Genomic DNA, 27784 nt, shown 5'->3' on the forward strand with positions numbered 1-27784 from the left:
GTGGTGAAGAGGAGGTGTTAGAGAATGAGCAAGTGGAGGAATGAGCCCAGGGGAAAGGCTAAGAAACCAAAAGTTTCCCTGCAACTGGGAGACTGCCAGAGGGGAGAGTCTGTCTGTGTTTTATGTTCAGCAGGAGCCAAGTAAAGAGAGAGCAGTGGACAAGCTCCAACCTGCAAGGTGCTCAGTGTAAGGACTGGTCAAGGGTCTGGTCGTTTACACTGTGAAGGAGAGTGGGGGGGGAGCCCACACTCACTCCACTGACCTCCCTCTCATCAGTCATCTCCCTCCGTTTGTCCCCTCCTCTCCCCTACCCCACCACTCCCTATAGATGGCCACTGGCCTTATTTATTCTCTGCTTCTCTTAAGCAAAATTGGCCCTTAGGAGGGGATCTATCAGTCCTTTACACCTTAATGAAGATTTTAGATTCTGTGTTCTCTCCTTCAGAGCAACTAACCTTAGGGTCCTCTCTACAATACGTAAAAATGGTAGATGATTGATAAGTAGATAGATGGGTATATCAATTGGAACTCTGCAAATGCATTATGTTACACAGTTTTGATTTCTAAGTTGAATACAGCTTTCATTCACTTCTCTGTGTTTTCCCTTGTCTGAAAAACAACTTTTTTGAAAGCACTCACTTGGATAGGTGATAGAGACTAGAAAGATAGAGATTAGAGAGAGTAGGGTGATAGAGAGAGGTAGAGGATGGATGGGTGGATGAGGGATGGATAGATGATAGATTGATAAGAGTGTGAGAGAGAGGTGATAGGTTGTACACACATGCTTGCACATGCACACACATATCCTGTAAGGAGTCCTAAAGATTTCTTTCTACCTTTGGACACCAAAATGCCATGATTCTAAGCACAAACAGAAACAAACTGAAACAGTAATTCTATAAGTCTGTCTAGACTGCTATTTGTCATGTTGAAGACTAAGTCATCTGGATTTAGACTCATTTTTTCATGTGCAGCTGAAGGCCAAGAGGTCTGCTGTTGTTACTTCCTCTACCACTTCCCTTCTCCTTCTTGCACCTTCCCAAGTTCACTGGAAAGAGCCTTGGTCTGGATTCAGGAAACCTGGGTGTTCTGCCCAGCCACCCCCCTCCAGGGGGCCAGGAGACACAGCTGGGCAGGTTTTTTTGTTTTTTGTTTTTAGTTTTTAGTTTTTAATTTGTTTTAATTCAGTTTTATTGAGATATATTCACATACCATACAATCATCCATGGTGTACAATCAACTGTTCACAGTACCATCTTATTGTTGTGCACTCATCACCCCAATCTATTTTTGAACATTTTCCTTATACCAGAAAGAATCAGAATAAGAATAAAAAATAAAAATAAAAAAAGAACACCGAAATCATTCCCCCCATCCCACCCTGTTTTTCATTTAGTTTTTGCCCCATTTTTCTACTCATCCATCCACACACTGGATAAAGGGAGTGCGATCTACAAGGTTTTCAATCACATTGTCACCCCTTGTAAGTTACATTGTTATAAAACCACCTTCAAGAGTCAAGGCTACTGGGTTGGAGTTTGGTAGTTTCAGGTATTTACTTCGAGCTATTCCAATATATTAAAAACTAAAAGTGTTATCTATATAGTGTGTAAGAATGTCCACCAGAGTGACCTCTCAACTACATTTGAAATCTCTCAGCCACTGAAGCTTTATTTCATTTCATTTTGCATCCCCTTTTGGTCAAGAAGATGTTCTCAATCCCACAATGCCAGGTCCAGAGTCATCCCTGGGAGTCATATCCTGCGTTGCCAGGGAGATTTACACCCTTGGGAGTCAGGTCCCACGTAGTGGGGAGGGCAGTGAGTTCACCCGCCGATATGGCTTAGCTAGAGAGGGAGAGAAGGCCACATGTGAGCAACAAAGAGGCACTCGGGGGAGACTCCTAGGCACAATTATAATCAGGTTTAGCCTGTCTTTGCAGCAACAAGCTTCATAGGGGCCAGCCCCAAGACAGAGGGCTCAGCATGTCAAGCCATCAGTCAGCTGGGCAGGTGTTAAACCATAAAACGCACTTTCCCCTTATGGTTTTTCTCACCCAATCACTTGGAAGAGCTAGTAAGAGTGTGCTGAAAATAGGAAGACACACGTGAACATGAGAGGTGGAGGTGAGTGAAGGAGATGGGCTTTTGATTTGGATCTACCTGGGTTCTAGCCTTGGCTCTGCCACTTACCAGCACAGTGACTGCAGTGGGTTGAATCATGTCCCCCAAGAAGACACAGTCAAGTCCTAATCCCTCACCCTGTGAATGTGGTCTTGTTTGGAAATAGGGTCTTTGAAGATGAGGCCAAACTGGATCAGGGTGGATGGGCCTGAATCCAGTACGGCTGGTGTCTTTAAAAAAGGAGGAAATTTGGACACGGACAAAGACTCCGGAGAGAAAGCCACATGAAGATGGAGGAGCAGAGACTGGCGTGATGCATCCACAAGCCAAGGAAGGCCAAGGATTGCCCGCAAACCCCAGAACCTGGAAGAGGCAAGGGAGGATTCTGTCCTACAGGTTTCAGAGGGTGCGTGGCCTGTCGACACCCTGAGTTTGGACTTGTGGCCTCCAGAACTCCAGAACTTGAGACAATACATCTACATTGTTTTGAGCCACCTCATTTGTGGTACATTGTTATGTGGTCCTAGGAAACTAAGACAGGGATCTTGAGCAAATTTCTTAACTTCTCTGGAATAACTCAAAGCAAATTAGATGGGGATGAATAAGGGAAGGCAGAGAGGGTCTTAACAATTTCGGAGGGTCTGTGTGCCCGGATATGTGCTTTCAACATCTTCTGGAATCCTCAGAGGCACCTGGGAGGTATCTCTTACCCCTGTTTAGAGAGGTCCCACTAGTTGACTTCCCCAAGGGAGCAGGTTACTGGTGGAAACAGGATTTGAACCAAGGTGTCCTGGCCCTTCAGTCCTTTCCTTCCTGCTGCCCAGGATCTTTGGGAACACCCTGGTGGACTTGTCTCTTCCCAGCACAAGGCAAGGAGCCAACTTAACTGGAGAGTTGATTCATAAAGAATTTCACAGGGCCCCATCCAAGAAACATGTCAGTGCCTTTGAGACGAGCCACTGACCTTTTGCATGTGAACCGCTCTTGTTTTCGGTGTTGACTGATCTCACGCCAGGCCTGCGGCCAAGACTGAGAACACTCACTGAAAGAAAATGATAAGCAGAAGAAGAATGCCATGCTGTGGCACGGTATTTTAAAGCCAGTGTGCACCTCCATCCTCTCCAAGCCCCAATTTGTCAAGAGGGACAAAGGGACAGCCACAGACTCAAAAATTACCTGCTCCCACTGACCCACACAACCCCGCCATGAAAAATACAGACTATCGTTATATTTTTGAACTGACAAACACTGAGAAGCAGTAAGCTTCCCTTGTCTTTTTCTCTGCTTTCCTGTGCATTCTGTGTAATGAAGGTCAGAGACGTCTTTCCTCTCAGGAGTCCCTGAGAAAAAAGAAGGGGCTCCCAACATCTGGGGAGGGGAGGGGGATTATTTCTAGTTTACCATGATTTCATTAGGCACCTTATTCTTTCTAAAATATAATAATAGTAATAATAATAATAATAAGCCCCAGCTTTAGACAGTCATATACAATTTACAAAGTACATATGCATTTATTATCCCATTGGAAGCTTCCAAAAGTTCTTTGAGGTAAGTGTTGTATTCTGATCCCATTTTACAGATGAGAGAAGTGGAGATCAGGAGGCTAAATGATTTGCCCAAGGTCACACATCAGTAGCCGTAAGCACCACACATCTTTCCACTGATTCTGGCTGCCAAGGCCAGAGGGGGGACCCCTGCAGAGAGTTCCACCAGCCAATTGGAATACAGCCTGTGCACCCAGTGAGGACTTTCTTGGTCAAACTGTGCAGACACAGTCCATTCTTACTGTCATGGGCAAGAAGACGGGTGGGGTCAGTGGCACGGGGCAGCCACCCAGGAAGCTTCCTGGAAGTAAGACCTGCCCCATCTCTGACCTGTTGGAAATAACTTCAGTTGGGGGCAGCTGGCAAATCTGCTGAGAGGTGGCAGGGTCATTTGTGGGGGGAGGCCAATGAAGGATGTAAACGTTATCTTTATTACTTTTTGGAGTGTGTGTGTCGCTGTGTGCATGTGCATCTGTGTGTTTGTGTGTCCATCTGTGTGTCCGTGTGCTTGGGAGTAGGATGTGCTTAGCCATCTTTAACACAATTAGCAGCCGCCTCTATTAAGCCTCCAGACAAATGGGACCCTGTTGGCAGACCTTGTAGTCTTACCTCAATTTCTGGCCTTCAGTCTCAAAACACCTCCACACTGACACCAGCATCCGCCAGGGGTGAGGTTAGACGATCTGAGGGAGGCAGTGTGCTGGGACAGCAAATACTGCTCAACCTTTTGCACATGGTGGCATTAGGAGAAAATGGCAGTCTTCGTACAACTCAGCAGAGGAGTTAGAGGAGGCTGCTAGCAGCTGAAGAGAGCACCCGGGGGACCCCAGCCACCCTGGGGGCTAAGGGACATCTATTGGGATATACTCTGGGTGATGAACCAAGGGACCCCTGCAGTCTACAGGCGAGTTGCCCTACAGCCCTGCTACGCGAAGTGTGATCTGTGGTGGGCATCACCCAGGACCCTCGTAAAAAAAATACAGAATGCAGACCTGTCCCAGACATACTGAATCAGAATCTGCATCTTAACTAATTTGCATGCTGTTCGGCTTGCCCATTTGTTTTGACCAGAGAGTGCAAACTCAGACGCTGCAGGGAGCAGGCAGCTGTCGGGATGACCAAGTGGAGGAGTGATGACCCAGAAAGGCCCTGGCCAGCATGGGAGGGCAGCCAGTTAAGGCCAAGAGAGAACATATAACCCAGGGGGCCCTGAGCTTCTGACACTTTTATAAGCTGCCAATTCCCTAGGTGTCCTGTACAAACTCTCCTGATTTTCAAATATTATTGGCATCTAATTTAAAATTCTTCTGAAACCTCTGCTGGCCACTGAACACCTTGGGGCATCTTCAGGTTAAAGCCACTGGCTGTGCAACTGGCAGGAAGTTCAAATCTCAACTCAGGCACTTTCCAGGTATATAACCTTGGGCAAGCCCTTGACCTAGAGTCTTTATTATTATTTTTTTAATCTGTAAAATGGCCCTCCTTATGGCTGTGGGGCACTCTGAAGAATCAATATGTAGATTCTTAAAAGATGTTGTTTTGCTTCCTCTAACACCTCAGTGCTTCTAAAACTTCCATGCGCATGCAAATCACCTGGGGATCCAATTAAAATGCAAATTCCAATTCCCTGGCTCTGGAGTGGGACTTGGGATGCTCCATTTCTAACAAGCTCCCTCCCAGTGGATGTAGATGCTTCAAGTTCATGATCTAGGTTAGGGGTGAGCCAAATTTGTCTTTAAAGGGCCAGACGGTAAATAGTTTAAGGTTTGCCAGCCAGTGGTTTCTGGCCGCAACTACCTGACTGCACTTGCAGTGCAAAAGCAATCACAGACAATATCTAAATCGGTGACTGTGGCTGTGTGCCAATAAAACTTTATTTATAGACACTGAAATTCGAACTTCATATTCTTTTCACATATCATGAAATATTGTTCTTTCATTATTTTTTTCAACCATCGAAAAATGTCGAAACCATTCTTAACTCAACAGGCCACACAAAAGCAGGCGACAGGCTGGATTTGGCCCACGAGCTGTATTTTGCTGACAGGCACTCAAGGTCACCTTCAGCTCCCAGCTTGGTCCACCTGCCCTACCAGCCTGTAACGTTGATGAGTGCACAAGCCACCCCACACTGACTTCACCTCCCCTCCCAGCCTTGGCCTGTGCCCTGGTCAGCAGAAAGCCCTCGTCCTTCGCCTGCACAATCAACAAGAGCCTGGGAAGCTGAGGTGTTGCCTTCAGGGCTGACACTTGTCTGGTGCCTCCCTTCCCCTCCATTCAATCTCACGGTCATGTTGTAACTCTGTAAACATGCAGGCACAAGAATCAGTGACCCGTGAGCTCAACAACAACAGAAGGAGTTTGATTTATTAAGGGGAAGAGCAAAGGGAAGGAACCAGCAGACTGATAAGAAGGATAATTAGACAGTTCCTTAAACAGTCCATTAAACCCTCAAATCCTGCAGCCCTTCCCTGTTCCCATCACCTTCCCTCCACGCCTTCTGGCCCCTGAAAGCACGTGACCCAGGCAGCTGGGGCAAGGGCATCCTTTGGGATCCAGGTTTCGACCTTCAGCAGGATTGGAGGAGGGCTGAGGGCGCTGGTATTCATTCAACAAACCATTGAATGGATTTGGAGCCAAACTGTTCTCAGTAAGGAACTCAATAAATGTTCATTGAAGATATTGGCAAAGATCTTATGACCATCTGTTATGTACAAGCAATGGGTGAAACCCTGGGATCAAGGACGCATGGTTAAAATCCAGGGGTGAAAAAGACATGGTTCCTGGTGTAAGGAGTTTACACACATAAGACACAGACACTTACCAGACCATAGTCTAGGGCAGAGATTGGCAAACTCCTACCCATGGGCCAAATCCAGCCTGTCGCCTGGTTTTGTAAATTAAGTTTTATTGTAACATAATCATGCCCATTCATGAATATTTTATCTCTGCCTTCTTTCACACTATAACATCAGAATTGAACAGTTGTGTATGTCCTGCAAAGCTTAAAGTATTTACCATCTGGCTATTCACAGGAAAAGTTTGCTGACCCCTGGTCTAATGCATTGCTTTTCCAAAAATTTTTCTTGCAAACAACAATAGGTAATACATTTTACCTTGTCACCTGATTATATATATGATATATATACTGGGTTAAGTCTCATGGAATATTTACCCTTACTAAGTGCAAGGACTTCTGATATTTTTTGTTCTAGTCCATTTCATTTTTTTAAATGCTGGCTGTGACCCATTAAATTGATCCGATGACCCAGTTCAAACCCACAGTTTAAAAAATACTGGTTTACCGGAAAGAAAACGTTCATTTGTTCATTTATTCAAGACATATTTATTCAGTGATTTCTACATGCCATGCACTCTTCTAGGCACTGGAGATGCAAAATGGAACCCAAAAAAGTCCCCGCCCTCATGGAGCTTACCTTCTAGTGGGGAGGGGAGAGTAGATGCTAAAAGAATGAAGAAATAGATCTGTGATGAAATAAGGAAACAAGAGAAGAGGACGGGAGCACATTGGGGATGCGATCAGGGGAAGGTGATGTGGGAAGGAAGGAGGGAAAGGGTGAGCCATGTGGGCATATGGAGGAAGAGCATGGCCCAGGGGAATGAGCAGCAAGAGGCCCGAGGCAGGAGCCTTCACTAACTCAAGTTCAAGGAACAGGCGATTGGGGCTGGAGCAAGGCATTGAGGTAAAAGGTGGTAGGAAATAGGCACGGAGGGCTGGGGAGAGGTGGGGGAGGGAGCTCATGTAGACAATTTACTATACGCAGAGCAGAATGAAATGAATCCTATAATAGAAATGCAAGCCAAGTGCTGAGAAGGGGGTCTAGGACAGAGAGGGGGATCTCTGCTGATTTATTCATTTGTCCCCGAAGTACATATTGTAAGTCGCATAAGCACCTTGCTGAGGCAGCAAACATCCAAAGACGAATAAACACGAGCCCCCTTTCTAGCAGGAAGAGCAGCTGTCTCAGTCAGCCAGGGCTGCTGTGATAAATACCTCATGCTGGTTGGCTTAAGCAACAGGGATTTATTTTGGTTTTGGAGGCTTGAAGTCCAAAATCAAGGTCTCAGTGACTCATGCTTTTTCCCAGAGTCTGTAGCGTTCCGGCTCTGGCTTGCCGCAATCCCAGGGTGCCTTGGCTTGTACCTGTGCCCCTGTCACGTGGCTTCCCCTTCTGGCTCCTACTGTGTCTTGTCTGTATTTCCTCTCCTTGCAAGGACTTCAGCCACATGGACTAAGGCCTGCCTTCACTCAGCTTGGCCACACCTTAACTAATAATAGTATCTTCAAAAGTCCTCTTTACAGATGGGTTCACACCCACAGGAGCAGGGATTCAGGCTTGAACCTGTCCTCTATGGGGTGCATGACCCAATCCCCAACAGGACCCGCGTAAGTAAAGAATTAAAACGTGATAGAGGGAAATATCAGTGGAAGTGGGAGCATCTTTGAGGGGTGCCAGGGATGACTCCCATAAAGCAGGAAACTTCAGCTGCATCTGAAAAGATGAAGGAGACATGAGCCCTGGGGATACAGCAGAGAAAGGCTTTCCAGGCAGCGGGCCCTGCACATGCAAAGGCTGAAAGGGCCAGGAGAGCCTTGCGGGCTGTTTGCTGGGTTGGGAACAGTGACTCTCTATCCTGGCAGCTCATTAGAAACACCCAGGAAGCTTTTAAATTATACTCCTGCCCAGGCCAACCCCCAGAGACTCAGACGGGATAGACTGGAGGAGCAACCAGGCCCGGGTGTTTTTCAAAGCTCCAGGTGAGGCTGACGTGAAGCCAGTATAGCGAAGGTCTGGCTGGGGTGAACCCAGGAACAGCAGGTGACCCGGGGCAGGAGACAAAGCCACATCATCAGGTGCAATTTATGCTGCACTCTAGAATTTGGACTTCATCTTCTAGGTAAGAGAGAAATCCTCTGGCTGGGTTTATGCAAAGAAAGAGCATTCTGGTGGCAGAGTGGAGAACAGAGGACAGGAGTGAGGGCTGGGAGGGGGAGAGATTAGAGGCCAGGGACCTTTAGGAAGAAACTGGCAGTTCATAGAAGAGAAGATAAGGGTTGAAAGCAGGCTGGCCGGGGCAGTGAGGGAGGATAAGATAAGCATGTATCGAGAGACACGGAAGAGGCAGAATGGAAAGCTGCTGGGCAGGAGAAGAAAGTTGAGAATATGCTGATTCCATTCCCAGAAATATGAGATCCAGCAGAAGGATTGGCTTGAATGGGGGAGATAATGAGTCCAGTATTTAACCTTTCTAGTGTGAAGTACTGTGGGGCTCTTTCTCTGTGCCAGGCCCTGTTCTCCCAGCTTCACGTTCATTGTCTCATGTCATTGTCACAGCAGCTCTGTGAGGCGGGTGGTCATCTCATCCCCATTTTACAGAAGGGAAAACTGAGGCTTAGAGAAGCGAAGTAAATGGGGGAAATGAGGATACCTACAAATCTATGCACACGCCACATGGCACAGAGCTTGGCGCATGGTGGGTACTCAAAAAACAGGCAGTATTATTAATCATTATTATCTTCTCCCCATCATGGGACAGAAACATGGGCCAAGTCTTCAGGGAAGGAGGCTCTGTCATATTTAGGAGCCCCTCATTTACGCAGATGCTGTAATTTACATAAATTCATATCTTGCTAGACCCATACCCAGCCTGCTGCTGCTTTTTATATTTGGCTCTCTCATGAGGCATCTCTTGATCTTACCCCCTTCTCCAGCCCTATCTCACTCCCACCCCATAATTATTTCATTTTTAAAAATTTCTTCTCACAAAGTTAACTTCACTTGCATTTGTTATGTTCCATAAGGGAAACTGAATTGTAAGCCGTGCAATCCGAGTAGTTTTTTTTTTTTTTTCTCGTGGAGAGAAAAGGAACTTTATTTATTTTTGTAATATAGCTGCTCTCGCCTGATCCAGTGCCAAGTAAACAAAGCAGCTATTCATTTCAGAATCTCCCCCATCTCTATTGTGCCCAGAGCCATTTTATCAGTAGAGTCTCCTGGGCTGTCTCTCCAAGAGCCTGGAACAGCAAATAAAAACATTCTAAAAGTGAGTGCTGTGGAAATAGAATCCCATCTAATGAGGCCACAGAGAGCCAGGCAGTTGCTCTCTTGGTAAGTGGAGGAACAAACGTTATGCTTCATGTCGTGGAAAATGCCGACTGCTCCAACGTGGCCTCCGCAAAAAGCACCAGCCAGCCCATCACGAGTATGTGACTCGCAGCAAGTAGCTGGGGCAGCTGCTGGGGAGACTCAGAACCTCCTGAAGACCCCTGTCCTCGTGCCTGGGGTCTCCCATCCAGGAGACTGTGTCTTCTTTGAACCCACTCTTCTAGCTACCACCCCTTAATGTCAAAACTTACCCTGCCTGATGTTGAATGAAATAAGCCAGACACCAAAGGACAAATATTGTGTGCTTTCACCTATATGAGATACCTAGAAGAAGCAAACAGAGAGAGAGAGAGAATGGGTTACAGGCTAACGGGGGGGTGGGGATGGAGGTGGGGATGGGGTGGGGATGGGGGTTGGGAATGAGACATTATTGCTCAATGGGTACAGAGTTTCTGTTTGGGGTATTGAAAAAATTTTGATAATGATGGTGGTGTTGGTAGCAAAATGTTGTGAATGTAGTGATGATCACTGACTTATACACATGATAGTGGTTAAAATGGGAAATTTCTTGTGGTATATATATTACTACAATAAAATTTTTTAGAAAAAAATATTTAATCTACCTGTGTCCCCTTCACAGAGTCCTAAATATCAGGGCTAAAGAAGACTTCCAAAGGTGTGGAGTCCAACCTGCCATTCTCTTATGGGTTGAATTGTGTCCCCCGAAAAAGACATGCTCAAGTCCTAAGCCCCAGCCCTGTGAATGTGACCTGATCTGGAAATAGGGTCTTTGAAGATGTGATTAGTTAAGATGAGGCCAAACTGGATTAGGTGGGCCCTGATCTGATGTGACTGGTGTCCTTAGAGGAAATTCAGACACTTGGCAGGGGCAGAGATTGAGTTCTGCCTCAAGCCAGAGAATACCATGGCTGGCTGGCAACCTACCTCCAGGAGCTACAGATTCCAGGGAAGCAGCCCTGCAGAAGCCTTGAATGGGGCTCCCCGTCTCCAGAGCTGTGAGCCAGTGCACTTCTGTTATTTTAGGCCACCCAGCTCATTAGCGCAGCCCTAGGAACCTAAGACACTTCTGAGGCTTCCTCAACAATGGCCTGGCCTTGCTTTTGGGACTCTGAGCCCTCTGGCCAATGAACAAGGCAAATGCACAATATATAAAAAGGATCAAAGAGGAGCTGCTATGGTTAAAGGGAGGAGATGTAGAGTCCCAGCCAACTGGTCTCCCTTGCACAGGTCCTCCAAGATACCACAAGACTCGGTGGGGTCCAGTTTGAAAGCCACTCCCTTAGGTCAAAAGAGTGTCGCCGTACCATGGCCAGCATCTGTTGACTCATGTATTCATTCAGCAAACAGTTATTAAATACCTACTATGTACAAGGAGCCAGGGATATGGTCGTGAAATTAAAAGACATATCCCTGCTGTCATGGAGCCTATCTTTTTGTGGGGGATATAGACAACCGCAGGATAATTTCAGACAGTAATAAGTGTGAGAAAGACCATGAGAGAGTGCAATGTAATAGAATATGATCAGGTATAAAAGACTTTCTTTAGATTGGGTGATCAGGAGAGGCCTCTCCAAGGAGGGGACAGGCTGAGCAGAGATAATGAGAAGGAGCTGGCTCTGTGACTACCTGCAGAAAGAGCTTTCTTGGCAGATGAGGTAGCAAGGGCCAAGGCCCTGAGGCAGGACTGAGCTTGGCATGTTCTAAGAAAGAGAGAGAGAGGGAGTGGGTGGTAGGAGATCAGGTCAGAGAGAGGCAGAGCCAATGCACATTGGTCCTTGTGGATGTGCATTTATACAACACTTTAGAGGGCATGGATTTAGTTCAGATATTTTTGGCACCCACCAAAAAATGGTGATTTTGTTCCCTGCTGAAATAATGAAATTTGGACACATTCCTCCCACATAAAGGAAATAGCACTGAATGGGAAGTCAGGAGTCCTGACTTAGAAAATCCCTTGCTTCCCTTCCAGGTTTCCCTCCCTTGCTTTTCCTTCCCAGCTACACTACGAGGAGCACAGTGATATTCTCCCTCGCAGGTGCTTCAGATTCCTTTACAGAAAGACTGGCCCAGGCGATGAGAGAACTCTCCTTTCAAATGAAAGCCTACTCAGAACTTAAAATCAGAGATCAAAGTAGTATTAGATTAGTTGTAATTTTATTCTATAACTTTTAATTTATAACATCTATTATAAAATCCCTCAGGAGAACCATGAGGCTCTTTTTATTTTCTTTATTGGAAAAGTTGTGGGTTTACAGAACAATCATGCATAAAATCCAGGACTTGCATATACCACCCCACCACCAACATCTTACATTGGCTGGAACATTTGTCACAACTGATGATAGCACATTTTTATAATTGTACTATTAATTAAAGTTCATGGTTTAACTTAGAGTTCATTGTGTAGTGTAGTTCTGTGGATTTTTTTAAAAAAAATTTTCTGTCACCATATATACAATCTAACATGGAATTCCCCTTTTAATCATATCCAGGTATATACATTCAGGCTGTTAATTAAGTTCACGATGTTGTGCTATCATCACCCTCTTCCTTTACCAAAACATTTCCATCATTCCAAATAGGAACACTGCACATTTCAAGCCTTAACTTTCCGTTCCCTATCCCCACCCTGTCCCCTGGTAACATACATGCTAGATTCTGACTCTAAGAGTTTGCTTATTCTAATTGTTTCAAATCAGTGAAATCAAACAATATTTGTTCTTTTGTGTCTGGCTTATTTCACTCAACGTGATGTCTTCCAGGTTCATCCACATTGTCACATGTATCAGGACTTCATTCCATTTTATGGCAGAATAGTATTCCATTGTATGTATATACCACATTTTATTTATCCATTCATTTGTTGATGGACACTTGGATTACTTACATGTTTTGGCAATTGTGAATAATGCCACTATGAACATCAGTGTGCAAATATCTGTTCGAGCCCCTGCTTTCAAATCTTTGGGGTATATACCTAGCAGTGGGATTGCCGGGTCAAACAGTAATTCTCTACTCAGCTTTCTGAGGAATGGCCAAACTGTCTTCCACAGCAGCTGCACCATTTTACACTGCCACCAGCAAGGAATGTGTGTTCCTCTTTCTCTGCATCCTCTCCAATACTTGTTGTTTTCCATTTATTTTTAATAGCAGCCATTCTAATGGGTGTGAAATGGTGTCTCATGGTTTTGATTTGAATTTCCCTGATGGCTAAAGATATTGAGCATTTCTTCAAGTACTTTCTGGCCATTCGTATATCTTCTTTGGAGAGATGTCTGTTCAAGTCTTTTGCCCATTTTGTCTTTTTGCTGTTAAATTGAAGGATTTTCTTATATATTCTGAATATTAAATTTTTATCAGATATGTGGTTTCCAAGTATTTTCTCCCATTCTGTAAGTTGTCATTTTACTTTCATGATAAAGTCCTTTGAAGAACAAAAGATTTTAATTTTGATTTTTTCTTTTGTTGCTTGTGCTTTGGGTGTAAAGTCTAAGAAATCATTGCCTGACACAAGGTCCTGAAGATGCTTCCCTACATTTTCTTCTAGGAGTTTGATAGTTCTAGCTCTTATTTTAAGGTCCTTGATCTATTGTAAGCTGATTTTTGTATATGATGTGATGTAGGGGTCCTCCTTCTCTCCCCCACCCAGCACCATTTATTCAAGAGACTCTTCTTTCCCAGTTGAGTGGTCAAAAATCAGTTGGTCATAAATGTGAGTGTTGATTTCTGAGCTCTTAATTCAATTCCATTGGTCTATATGTCTGTCCTTGTGCCAATACCAGGCCGTTTCAGTTACTGTGGCTTTGTCATGAGTTTTAAGATTGGAAAGTGTGAGTCCTCCAACTTCATTCTTCTTTTTTAATATGGCTTCAGCTATTTGGGGCCCCATACACTTCCATATAAATCTGATGATTGGCTTTTCCATCTCTGCAAAAACAGTTGTTGGAATTTTGATTGGGATTGCATTGAATCTATAAATTGCTTTGGGTATAATTGACATCATAACAATATTTAGTATTCCACTCCATTAACACAGAATATTTATTTAGGTCTTCTTTAATTTCTTTTAGTAATGTTTTATGGTTTTCTGTGTATAAGTCCTTTATCTCCTTGGTTAGATTTATTCCTGGATAGTTGATTCTTTAGTTGCTATTGTGAATGGATTTTTTTTCTTGATTTATGTCCTGACTGTTCGTTGCTCATGTATAGAAATACTATGGGTGTTGGGTATTGAGCCTATACCCTAGGAGCTTCACTGTGGATTTTTCAGGATTTTCTTTATATAGGGTCATATCACCTGAAAATAGTGAAAGGTTTACTTCTTCCTTTCCAATCTGGATGCCTTTTATTTCTTTTTATTGCCTGATTGCTCTGGCAAGAACTTCCAGCACTGTTAAATAACAGTGGAGACACTGGCTATCCTTGTCTTGTTCTGATCTTAGAAGGAAAGCTTTCTGTCTTTCACTGTTAAGTAAGATGTTAGCTGTGGCTTTTTACATATGCTCTTTATCATGTTGAGGATCTTTCCTTCTATTCCTAGTGTCCTAAGTGTTTTTATCAAGAAAAGGCACTGTATTTTGTCAAATGCCTTTTCTCCATCAATTGAGATGATCGCATGTTGGTTTCCTTCATTCTGTTAATATGGTGCATTACATTAATTTTGGTGCATTACAATGTGTTGTATTACATTAATCAGTTGATTGGTGTTGAGCCAGCTTTGCATATCAAGGATAAATCCCTCTTGATCATTGTGTATAATCCTTTTAATATGCTGTTGGATTCAGTTTGCTACTATTTTGTTGAGGATTTTGCTTCAGCATTCAGAGATATTAGTCTGTAGTTTCTTTTCTTGTCATATTTTTATCCAGCCTTGGTATGAGAGTGATGTTGGCCTCACAGAATGAGTTAGTGATTGTTCCCTCCTCTTCAATTTTTTGGAAGAATTTGAGCAAAATTGGAATTGTCTTTTTGGAACGTTTGGTAGAATTCCCCTGTGAAGCCGTCTCGTCCTGGGCTTTTCTTTGTTTGGAGGTTTTCGATTACTGATTCAATCTCTTTACTAGTAATTGGTTTGTTGAAATCTTCTATTACCTCTTGAGTTATTGTAGGCAGTTTGTGTATTTCTACGAATGTGTCCATTTCATCTAGGTTATCTAATTTATTGGTATATATAGCCATTCATAGTATCCTCTTGTAGTCCTTTTTATTTCAACAGGGTCAGTAGTAATGGCCCACTTTTCATTTCTGATTTTTGTTATTCGTATCCTCTCTCTTCTTCTCTTTGCCAGTCTAGCTAAATATTTGTCAATTTTATCGATCTTTTCAAAGAACCAACTTGGTTCTGTTGATTCTCTATGTCTTTTTTGTTTTGTTTTGTTTTCTATTTCATTTATCTCCACTCTAATCTTTGTTATTTCCATCCTTTTCCTCATTTTGGGTTTAGTTTGCTCTTTTTTTTCCTAGTTCTTCCAGTTTTAATGTTACGTCTCTGATTTGAAGTCTTTCTTCTCTTTTAATGTAAGCATTTAGAGTAAATTTCCCTCTCAGCACTTCCTTCACTGCATCCCATAAGTTTTGGTATGTTGTATTTTCATTTTCATTTTCCTCAAGATATTTCCGAATTCCACTTCTGATTTTCTCTTTAACCCATTGGTTGTTTAAGAATATGTTGTTTAATTTCCACATACTTGTGAATTTTCCATTTCTCTCTCTGTTATTGATTTCTAGCATCATTTCTTTGTGGTTGGAGAATATACATTGTAGATTTCAATATTTTTTTATTTATTGAGGCTTGTTTTGTGACATGACATATGGGCTATCCTGGAGAATGATCTATGTGCACTCGAGAAGAATGTATATTCTGTTTTTGTTGGGTGCAGTGTTCTATATATGTCTGTCAGGTCTAGTTGGTCTAGTGTATCACTCAGTTCCTGTACTTCCTTGTTGATCTTCTGACTAGATGTTCTATCCATTACTGAGAGTGGCATGTTAAAGTCTCCTACTATTAATGTAGAACTGCCAGTCTCTCCCTTCAAATCTGTCAGTATTTGCTTCATATATTTTGGGTCTCTGCTCTTGTATGCATATATATTTATAATTGTTACATCTTCTTGTTGAATCCCCTTTATCAGTATATGGTGACAATCTTTGTCCCTCATAACTGTTTTGTTTTGACTTAAAGTCTATTTTATCTGATATTGATATAGTCACCTGGGCTCTCTTTTGGTTACTACTTGTATAGCATATTTTTCTCCATCCTTTCACCCTCAACCTACTTGTGTCTTTGACTTTAAGGTGAGTCTCCTGCAGATAGCATATAGTTGGGTCATGCCTTTTAATCCATTCTGCCAATCTCTGCCTTTTCACTGGAGAGTTTAATCCATTTACATTTAAAGTCACTGCTGATAATACAGGACTTTCTTCTGCCATTCTGCTATATAAACGTCATAAATCTGTGCTTTTTCTTTGCCCCTTGCCCTCTGTTACAGCCTACTTTTATATTGATTTGCTTTTTTGTGTTCTATCATATTAACTGTCTTCTCATTTCTATCTGGATATATTTTTCATCTGTTTTCCTTGTGGTTACCATGGGGTTAAAATTTAACATCCTAAATGTATAACATTCACATTTGGTTTGATACCTGCTTAACTTCAACAACATGCCCATATACTTTTCCTTTTCCTTCTATTCCCCACCATTTTTTTTTGTACTTTTTACCACTTATATCTTTGTACATTGTATGTCCAAAAACCTAGATTTATCATTTCTTTTTATGCATTTGCATTTTAGTATCTGTATGAAGCAAAAAGTGGAGTTACGTGCCAAATGATACAATAAAATAATACTGGCATTTATAAGTACCCAAATAGTTACCTTTACCACAGGTCTTTATTTCTTTATGCTACTTTGAACCACTGTATAGTGTCATTTCCTTGCTTGTAGGGCAATCTAACAGCGATGAACTCCCTCAGCTTTTGTTCATCTTAGACTCTTAATATTTCCCTCATTTTTTGAAAGAGAGTCTTGCTGGATATAAAATTCTTGGCTGGCAGTTGTTTTCCTTCAGCACTTTAAGCGTTTCAACCCACTGTCTTCTTGCCTCCATGGTTTCTGATGAGAAATTAGCACTCATTTTAATTGGGACTCCCTTGTATGTAACATGTTGCTTTTCTCTTAGCGCTTTCAGAACTCTCTGCTTGTCCTTTGCATTTGATAGAGTAATCAATATATGATGGGAAGTATTTTTCTTCATGTTCATCCTGTTTGGTGTTCTCTGAGTTTCTTGGATGTTTATATTCATGTCTTTTGCTAAGTTTTGGAAGTTCTCTATCATTATTTCTTTGACTATTCCTTCTGCCTATTTCTCTCTTTCTTCTCCTTCTGGGACTTTCATAATGCATACATTAGTTTACTTGATGGTGTCCCAGAGGAACCTTAGGCTATTTTCATTTTTAACATTACTTTTTCTTCCTGCTCCTCAGCATGACTTATTTCAAGTGTCTTATCTTCAAGTTCACTTATTCTTTCTTCTGCCAGCTCCAATCTGCTCTTGAAACCTCCCTGGACATTTTTCATTTCAGTTATTGTGGTCTTCAGCTCCAAGAGTTCTGTTTGGTTCCTTTTTAAATTTTCTATCTCTTTACCTAGACCCTCGTATTGTTCATTCATTATTTTCCTGACATCCTTTAGTTCTTTCTCTGTACTTTCCTTCATCTCCTTCAGTATTTTTAAGATTGTTTTTTAAAAGCTTTCTTCAATATGTCCATATTCCCCATCTTCATTGGTGTTTGTTCCTGTTTGCTAATGCTGCCAGAATGCAAAACACCAGAAATGGAATGGCTTTTATAAAAGGGGGCTTATTTGGTTACACAGTTACAGTCTTAAGGCCATAAAGTGTCCAAGGTAATGCATCAACAATCAGGTACCTTAACTGGAGGATGGTCAATGGTGTCTGGAAAACCTCTGTTAGCTGGGAAGGCATGTGGCTGGCATCTTCTTGCTCCCAGGTTGCATTCCAAAATGGCGTTCTCCAAAATGTCTGCATCAGCTTCTAATGGCCATCTTCTAACTGTCTGTCTCAGCTCCAGCTGCTCTCTCAGCTCCTGTTCATTCTTCAAAATGTCCCTCTTAGCTGTAGCAAGCTCACTCCTTCTATCTGAGCTTATATAGTGTTCAAGTAAACTAATCAAGGCCCATGCTGAATGGGCAGGGCCACATCTCCATGGAAATTATCCAATGAAAGATTTCACCCACAGTTGAATGATCACATCTCCAAAGTCTCCAACCCAATCAACACCAATACATTTCCTGCCCACACAAGACTGCATGAAATACAATGGCATCTTGGAGGACATAATACATTTAAACTGGCACAGTGTTTTATGTATTTTTATCACCCTCCTTTGGATGGACCATCATTTCCTATTTGTTTGTCTTGTACTCTTTTGTCGCACATTTTAATATTTTTAAATGTTCACTCTGGGATTTACTCCCTGGGATGTCTGTTTCTTGGTTTTGTAACCAGCTGGTGACAAGAAACAGATTTTCTTGAGCTTCAGCCCTCCTATCAGGAAGTTCTGCCCGAGGTGAGTGCAGTGTGCAGGGTTTTCCCCTTCAGGGCCTCTGTCTTGCCCTGGGCTTGCTTGTTAGTCGTTTTGAAATTTCCCTGTTTACAGGAGTTTGGTTGTCCCTTTTGTTTCCCAGAAGACAGATCTCCTTCTCCCAGTGTTTGAAGCCAGCAGGCCTTTGTTCCAGACTGTCTGCTTCTATAGTTTTTTTACACAACTTTCATTGTCTCAAGCTGCTTTTGCCAAGAGGGCAAATTCTGAGAGGAGAGTTACCCTAAAGAGGACTTTCCCAAGTCAGTCTTTCCCAGCCAAAATAGGGCCAGGGACCCAAGAAGGGGGCACAGTCTGTCTCCTAAGTGCCCTGGGGAGGGAATCAGGAAGGGCACCAAAAGTTTCTCCAACAGCTCCCCAAAGCTGAGCTTTCCTGGCCTGCCCAGCAAATGCAGAACTTCATCTGTGTCCCCACAGTCCTGAGGAAGCACTGTACCTTTAAATCTCCACTCCTTCCACCCCTGTCTGGGGAGAGTTGAAACAATGGTTACTGCAGGTTGAAACAACAGCTGCCCTCAAAGCCATGACCAGTGATCCAAATTCACTAATCAAAAGCCATGATCAGCTATCAGCCGTGCCCACCCCTGTTCTTGTGGAAGAGGACTTCTATGTCCCTTTCTCTCACCAGCACCTGCCATGAGAGTGGGGCATGGGCACCAGTAGCTGCTGCATGGAGAGAGCAATTTGTAGATCTTTAACATTGTGTATCAGCCTTTTTCTCCTGCTCTTCCCTTGATGCTGTACAGAGTTCTTCTGACCTCCAGTGCCCCAGAACAGCTGTTTCAGACAGTTCCTGCCTGTTTAATAGCTGTTTTGGTGGAAGTACTGAGTTCTGGAGCTCCCTATTTTGCCATCTTCCCTGGAAGTCTTCCCCAATGGAGCTCTTTTGACAAACTAAGTCTTATATCAACCTCAGCACCCAACTAACCTTCATATTTTGTGTCCTTGCATAGTGCAGCTGTTCTAGTTTGTTAATGCTGCTGGAATGCAAAACACCAGAAAAGGATTGGCTTTTATAAAAGGGGGTTTATTTGGTTACACAGTTACAGTCTTAAGGCCATAAAGTGTCCAAGGTAACACATCAGCAATTGGGTACCTTCACTGGAGGATGGCTAATGGTGTCTGGAAAACCTTTGTTAGCTGGGAAGGCACGTGGCTGGCATCTGCTCCAAAGTTCTGGTTTCAAAATGGCTTCCTCGCAGGACATTCCTCTCTAGGCTGCAGTTCCTCAAAAATGTCACTCTTAGCTGCACTTGGGATATTTGTACTCTCCAAGCTTCTCTGGAGCTAGAGTCTGCTTTCAATGGCCATCTTCAAACTGTCTCTCATCTGCAGCTCCTGTGCTTTCTTCAAACTGTCCCTCTTGGCTGTAGCTCCTCTTCAAAACGTCACTCACAGCTGCACTCTGTTACCTCTGCCCATCAGCTCATTTATATGGCTCCAATGATCAAGACCCACCCAATAGGCGGGCCAATGCTCCTTGGAAATTATCCAGTTAGAGTCATCACCCACAGCTGGGTGGGGCACATCTCCAAAGAAACACTCAAAGAAATCTAATCAAAACTGATAACGTCTGCCCACACAAGATTACATCAAAGATAGTGGCATTTGGGGGACATAATACATTCAAACTGACACAGTGGCCTTGAGACAATCACCAGTGTTTTACCAGCTTGCTCTGCAATCCCAAATAAACCAAGTGGTGAGAGAAGCCTTACTCTGCGGACTATGTGAAAAAGAATTACCCAGGCAGCCCAAGTTAATGTATATCAAACATTTGAGCATATTTGTTGGATTCTTTAAAATCAAGCTTTTAAAAATTTTATTTTAACAAAAAAGCAATCAGATATTTGCACAACACTTCATGTCCCTCCATGATGCACTGAGAACCAGTCAGCTTAAGCTGTCTTCCAGCCGGTGGTATTCTGGCAAACTGACTCTCTGGGGGAAAAGAAATCCCCAGTTTTTACTGTTTATCCATTTCTGTGGTGTAAATACCCCCACCATGGACAATTGGTTCACAAAATTCCTAAATATTTATCAGTTGACTCTCACAAGCCAGTATAAGCCAGCTCCAGAACACCACTGCTTCCAGCTCTCATACCAGGTTGGTAGTTTGGGGTAGAGCCCCCTTGAATGCCATCACCAAGTCACCATCAGTGGCACCACAAAGTCCTGGGTCCTTTGGCTGGAGGAGTGAGTAGAGTGTAGTGGGGAGCAGAGGAGCAGAAGCAAAGGAGCTGGAGTCACTGAAGTCCAGAGATTGTTTTGTTGTCAGAAATCGCTGGAGCATGGCCCCAGGGACTGGGATGGTGACACCTTCTTATGCTAAGTCCTCCCAAATTCACCTGCACTCTACAGACCTCAGATCTCACCCTGGGGTGTCTCCGCCTTGGGATTCATCCTTTCAGACCCAGCTGAAGAAACTTCTCCCCTTTAAAGCCTTCACTGACTTGCCCAACCTTAATGACTTATGCCCTTGTTTGAGCCAGCTCTGGACCTAGCACAGCCCTCTCTTATTGCACCATCTTACTGTCCCGCAGTTCTTTGTTTTCTTGTCAGTGATCTAAGCTTGAGGGCAATGATTGGAGTCCCAGTACCTAGCCAAGAGCTGGTACATTCGTTGACTTACTCAACAAATATTGAGCCCTCATGGTGATGTCCTGGGCACCGAGAATACAGTGGGGAACCCAACAAAGTCCCTGCCTTCATGAAGGTTATGATTCTAGAAGTTACACAATAAATTATTGTCTCAAAGTCAGTCCCCCAAGGTCACTGATCTTAGCTGGGGAAGGAAAGATTTCATTTATTTTATTTTAACCCTAGCATAGAACCTGCACATAAATGGGGCCATCTTTCATACTCTTTTGTTTTCATCTTTTAATTATGGCTTTGGGATAGGGATTTGAAAGCCTATTAAGGACCATAATCATAGACCAGGCATTGTGGGGAGATACCACTGGTATGGATTTATCCACAGTAAATCTTTAATGTCCTAGGCACATTTGTTTCACAGATTAGGCAGCTCTGAGAGGCAGGAGGATCAATGGGGTATATTTGATATTTCATAGAGAAAGGGCAAGCAAAAGTCTCAAGGTTTGTGCTCCCCAGCAGCCAGGGCCCCATATGAATCCCAACTCAGGATGGACAGTGCAGTAGCAGATTCTGCCCTTAATGATCAGTCACCCCATCTTCGCACTGGTTGTTCTGGACATTGGAGATTATGAATAAAGTAGATAAATATAAGGGAGGCGAGAAATAGAGGAGAAAGAAAAAGTAGATAGAGACAGGGTGAAAGAGAAGGGGAAAGGGATAGTCTGGGGAAGTTTGTTCCTACTCAAAATTTAAAATACCAAATTCTAGGAGAACTTAAAGGCCCTCCAGGCTGCCCCCTGCAGTACTATAGCCTTAAAAAATGGGGTGGACTGTAGTTGAGAGTTGCAACATCCCTCTATCTTGTCTGTTAATTATCCAATGTTTTTACAATAACTCACATTCTTTCTCACTTAATTAATTAATTAATTAAATTAAAAAATTGAACTTTATGTCATCACAATAAATACAAGATTTATGAGCCAGATAACTTTTCCTAATACACATTGAAATTAATATTTAACTGTTAACATTAAAAATGTTAATTTGTGAACCCCCTTTGTACCATCCTGCAAACCGCCCCTGTCATGCATGCCACCCCATGGGTCATAGACAGAGAGCACCCCTGTGCTGAACAGACTTGGAGCAAATCTCCATCCTTGGCTAATGGGTAGTCCTGGGCAAGTCACCTCCTCCACTTTATATGTCAGTTGCCTCATTGGCAAAATGGGAGGGTTGACCAGATGACCACTCGGGTGTCTTCACATTCTGAGATTCTGGGTTGTTCAATCTGTATATATCATGGTTGAAGATACCATAGCTAGGACTGAGTTTTCAACATCCTGCCCTCACCCCTTCTTCTAAGCCTCCCCACCACCCTGTTACCCACCTTTCCCTACTGTAAGGCAAATCTACCTGAGAGAGAAGACAACACAACTCCAACCCCAAGATTAAAATTTTAAATTAAAAAATAAGCAGTGGAATGTTCTCACCTTTAACTTTGACGACATGAGCAGTACCCTGTTGTTTCTGCTAAAGTAGAATTTTGTTTGCCAGGGAGTCAAATTCCAACCCAGCAAAAAAAAGTCTCTTTATTGTTTTTGAAAAAAGTTTTAAATGGCTTTTAATAGCCTACCATTTTACAAGGCAGACAGGCAGAAAAGAAGTCCAACCATCCACTGCCGGCACCCACACTCGGCATCCTCCTCTCTGTCTGTCTTTTGGCTGTAGACAAACACCTCGCAAGTCTTCCAGGAAAGTCAGCAGGTTTTCGGACCCTCCCTAAAAGGGCAGTGTGAGAGAGGTTAAAGACCACATTGAACCGACCTCAGAAGCTGCACACGCCAAACTTAACATACCCTTGGCATAGCCTTTATTGAAAACTTTATAGAGAGCTGAGGGGAGAGAACTCCAAGTCCAGAAAATACAAGCCACTGGTGCCAGAAAAATAAAGAAAGTAGCTTGAATTCTGTGTTGGATAATTTAGGATATTAGTGTATATTGGACTTTACAAAATCTCTAGAAGCCTTATTCACAAAGGTGCTTATGATTAGTGACAAACAGCTAACATTTGAGGAGTGTTTTCCTTGTGCCAGGCACTGTTCAAATCATATGACATGGTTTATATCACTAAATCTTCACAGTAACTTTATGTGGCATGTACTAATATAAATTCCATTTTAAAAATGACATAATTAAGATTTTAAAGAGGTTAAGAAATTTCCCGAAGTCACACACTAGAAAATGGTGATGCCTGACACCCAAACCCATGGTCAAAGCAATCAATTCCATTTGTGTGGCTTTTGTATCTTTTAAAACTCTTATGTGTGTAATAATAGTCACCACCTAGGAGAGACAGATGAATGCTAGATAGCTAGATGAAGATAGACAGATGACCAAGATAGAGATAGATGATTGACAGATGATAGATAGATAAATGGATGAGAGAGAGAGAGAATTTCTAATCCTCCCAATCCTGAGTTATATAAATATTATCATCTCCATTTTACACATGAGAAAACTCAGTCTGAGAAAGACTTAAAGAACTTGCTCCAGGTCATAGTGGTTATTGGTGCATAAGCCAGGATTTGAACCTAGATCAACGTGATGTCACCCAGGACCCCATAGGCAGAGGAGCTTCCCCAGAGTAGCAAAGCAAAGCTCTGACTGTGGTTTTGCCCTTGAAACCCCAGCCTTGTCCTTCCCAGGGGGAGCTTTAATCCTCTAGGGGACTGTATGTAGCTGCGATGGTGGAGCTCCCTCTGGAACTAGGACTGATGCCAGCTCCTTCTGGAACTGATCCCCATCCTCATTCACAAGCTCAAAGACACACACACACACACACACACACACACACCATGTGTGGACAAAATAGCCATCACTCTGGCCCAAATCAGGGTCTGCAATGATAAAAAGACAGGAAGGGGGCACTAGGGGTTTAACAAACCTCCTCTTTCGTGGGCCTCATCAGCTTGAGAGTATGAAGTAGAAGCAGTAGGACTCTGAGCTCAGACAGTCTTTCCACTACCTGGAAATGTGACAAGACTAGTCACATGCCCTCTCCAAGCCTCTTTCCTCATCTGTGGTATGGGGATAATATCCCCTTGAATTTGAGATCCGTGCCCACTCTCCAGATCAGCCATCTTCTCCCCTGGTGGTATGCACCATGCCAGCTCCACACATGAAATGCTCAACTTCATTATGCCCCAATTTTATTTTATTTTTCAAAAGTGTTGAGGCCCAACATAGTAACACCTCTCTTTCTTCCTATGTTAAGAATCAATTGAGTGATGGACACGGAAATGAGACTTTGGAGGAAAACGTTCCTGTGAGCTCCACAGAAGGCAGGAATCTTGTCTTGTTTTGCTTCTGCATTCTACCTCCATTATCAAGTACCTGGCATATGGGTACTTGATAAATGTTCATGCAATGAATGAGCGATCTGTCTCATCCTTCTGTCACATCTGCTCTAGAACCCCTGACTTTGGATCAACCCAGCCATTCGCTTTCTCCTGTCCTGAACCAAGACTGCTGAGCACTCCCAGAGAAAAACCGCGTCACTAACTGATGCTACCACAGATACATTGTCACCACCCTCAGCTGGGCCCCAGTGGGTCTTAGCAAAGCTTGTACACCCTCCTTGTCAGCTGCCTTTCTCATCCCCACTGTGGTGTTTCCAGAACTTCACTGATCTCCTCAAGCCCCACACCCTTCCCAACCCCCAGAAAAGAGGACCTGCTCCCTGTCAGAGGTCACTGACGCAGGCAGACATAAACTCATCGCCTTCTACTTCACACATATGCACTTTCCTATACCTCTGTGCACCCTCACTTCCTTCTCTCCTCTCTCAGTCTGTCACTTCTCCTGTTCAGAGTTAATTTACCTCTGAGCTCTGGCTCTCATTTCCACCCATGTCCTCTGAGACTTCACTACGTGTCTTCTTCCTTCTCACACCTGGTTTCAGTGCTACTTCTCTACCAGCACCTTTTCAACACTTCAACATGTTCAAATCTCACCCATTTTTAAAAGAATAAATAAGTCTCCACCAAGCCTGCGTGCCTGTACTACCTTATCTTTTTCAAAGGCTGGACTTTCTAAAAGAAGAGCCCACAGTTGCTGGCTCCACTTCTTCACCTTCCACTCAGTCTCCAGCTTCCTAAATCAGCTCCCACAGCTCCCCAAAACTTTTTCTGGCAGAGATCTTTCATGACCTCTGGGTAGACCAGTGTGATAAAGTATTCAGTCCCTTCTTTTGCTTGCCCTCCTAAGGCATTTGTCACTGTTGACCTGTCTCCTGAAACAAGATCTTCCTTTGCCTTCTGGGACACCCCTCTTACCTGCTTTCCTCCTCTCTGGCTAACCAGACTTCTTTGTCATCTTTATAGGTTCACTTGAGCCTTTCCCTGAACATCAGTGTGCCCTAGGCTTCCAATTTGCCCCTCTGCCCTCGCTATAATTAGATTCCTTAACCCTGCACTGACCAATTCACTAACCCCTAGCATGTGTAGCCACTGAGGATTTGGCACGTAGTTAAACCAAATTGAGTTGTGCTGTGAGTGTAAAATACACACCAGATTTCACAGAGTACAAAAAAAGAACATAAAATATCTCAAAAATGTATACAGAGAATACATGTTGAAATGATAATATTTCTGATATATTGGGTTGAGTAAAATATAGTATAAAATTAATTCTACTTGCTTCTTTTTATTTTTTTTAATGTGGCTCCTGGAAACTTTAAAATTATACATGGGCTCTCCTTCCAGTTATAGTGGACTACACTGCCTTAGACAATGCCATCCAGTCCGGTAGTTTCTGAGCCACCTGTGTCACCACGACTCCCAGGGCAATTCAGGAAAGCAATTTAGGGGGAAGGGGGAGCCTACTGTCTGGGTTTGAACCACAGCTCTGGCGCTGGCTAGCTGAGTGACCTTGGGCAAATGACTTGGAACAATGCCCGGCTGTGGAATGTACTCACTGAGGGTTAGCTGTTATTACTGAGAGAAAGGTTAGCCATTATTACCGAGAGGCAGCCTGGTGCAGTGGTTACAGCTCCGGCTCTGAAGCCAGCCTGCTGGAAGGGCATCCTTTTCCTCTGCTCCCCGGCTCTCTCTGTAACTTTGAAGAAATGACCCAACCCTCACTGGGCCTCTGTTTCCTCATCTGTACCATGGCAGAGCTCCCGATGTGAAGGGCTCCCAGCCATGGCGGCCCTTGGTGAGCACTCGGCACACAGTACTATGATTTGGCTCCTCCTTTGGTCTCCCAGTGACTGAGCCCTGACTTTTCCACCTCCAGCATGTCCTGCATTTTCCTCCTCTCTCTCCCCACTGTTACCTCTCCTGAATCACTTCTTATCTAAACAGCTGCAATCAGCCCCTCCCGGCCACTTTACACACTGGGGAGGCTGAAGTGAGGGTCCCAGCGCCCAGAACTGGTTACATCACTCCTCTGCTGCGAACTTGACAGTAACCCTTTGCTGCCCATGGGATAAAACCCAGGTTCCGGGTGTGGCCCGCAAGAACCACTGTGAGCCACCCAGGGCTCTGGCCACACCGAGCCACTCACGCCCAGACATGCCAGCCTCTTCCAAACCTCACTGCTTTTTTCATCCTCCCTGTTTTATCTTCCACGATTGTCCTACACCCGGGTCAGCCTCATCCACACCAGCCTCAGCTCACCCTCAGGAGTTCCCTAACTTCCCCTCCCACCGTCTCAGGTGACGTGACTCCTCCATTTCCCCTGCACACTGTGGGTCCACACTGCGCCTGTGCAGACTCCATCACCCCTTCTTAACCTGCTCGCTCACTTTCCATTTGACATGCCTGACTTCCCCTGCAGACGGTGAGCCCTCGGGGTTAATGACAATGACGGATTTATTGAAAGCATGCGACATGCCAGGCACTGTCCTGAGGACTTAAAGTGGGTTAACTTCCTTAATCTTCTTCCCCAGAGCACCTGCCTGCTGGGTGCCAACAGTGTCCATTTTATAGCTGAGAGAGCTGGAGAATAAAGAGGTTGCGTTACCCAGCTGGGCGCTCAGTGAGCCTGAGTTCAAAGCCAGGTGCTCTGGCTTAGGACACCACACTCTTGACCTCGAATGACTTTTATAAACTTGCATGGATGACTTTTTTTTTTTTTTAAGAAAAATAACCCATCTAGAGTTTTTAACAGCTTACTGAGATATGCTTCACATATACAATTCACCCTTTAAAGTGTACAATTCAATGGTTTTCAGTCTATTCACTAATATGTGCAACCATCGCCATAGTCAGTTGTAGAACATTTTTGTCACCTCAAGAAGAAACCCCATTCACTTTAGCTATCACCCTCATATCTCCCCCCTCCCCACCCCCAGCCCCTGGCAACCAGGAATCTACTTTCTGTCTCAACAGATTTCCCCATTCTGGACTTTCATATGAGTGGAATCATCTAGTATGTGATCTTTTGTGACTGGCTTCTTTCATTTAGCAGAATGTTTTCAAGGTTCATCCATGTTGTAGCCTGTATCAGTTCTTCATTCCTTCTCACAGCCAAATTCTATTCCATTGTATGGAGACATCACATGCGGTTGATTATTTAATCCAAGGGTTCAGAGAGGGCAACTTACTCAAAGTCACCCGGTGAGGTATCATCCCACCTGTCTCGGGAGCCCTTGCCTCCTGGTTCTAACTGTTCTTTTTCTTGTTTGGCTTGGTCATACGTCCTCCTCACAAAAGCCCAGGCCGGTGCCCTGGATAAAGCTCTCCTGCAGACA

At 43.7% G+C, this 27784-nt stretch overlaps 1 protein-coding gene and 1 long non-coding RNA gene across 3 annotated transcripts in view; one reads left to right on the plus strand and one right to left on the minus strand.

The window, feature by feature from the left end:
- The window catches only part of SYN3 (synapsin III), a 467769-nt gene that overhangs the window by 385445 nt on the left and 54540 nt on the right, over nucleotides 1-27784 (plus strand). The window lies entirely within an intron of this gene.
- On the minus strand, nucleotides 1794-22781 carry LOC119543112. The gene is made up of 3 exons (XR_005218526.1): nucleotides 22521-22781; nucleotides 3088-3165; nucleotides 1794-1847 (listed from the first exon to the last, which is right to left on the minus strand). It is a non-coding gene; the product is annotated as an uncharacterized LOC119543112 (long non-coding RNA).

Source organism: Choloepus didactylus, chromosome 8 (genome assembly GCF_015220235.1).
Source record: "Choloepus didactylus isolate mChoDid1 chromosome 8, mChoDid1.pri, whole genome shotgun sequence".
In the NCBI taxonomy this organism is placed as follows: Eukaryota; Metazoa; Chordata; class Mammalia; order Pilosa; family Megalonychidae; genus Choloepus; species Choloepus didactylus.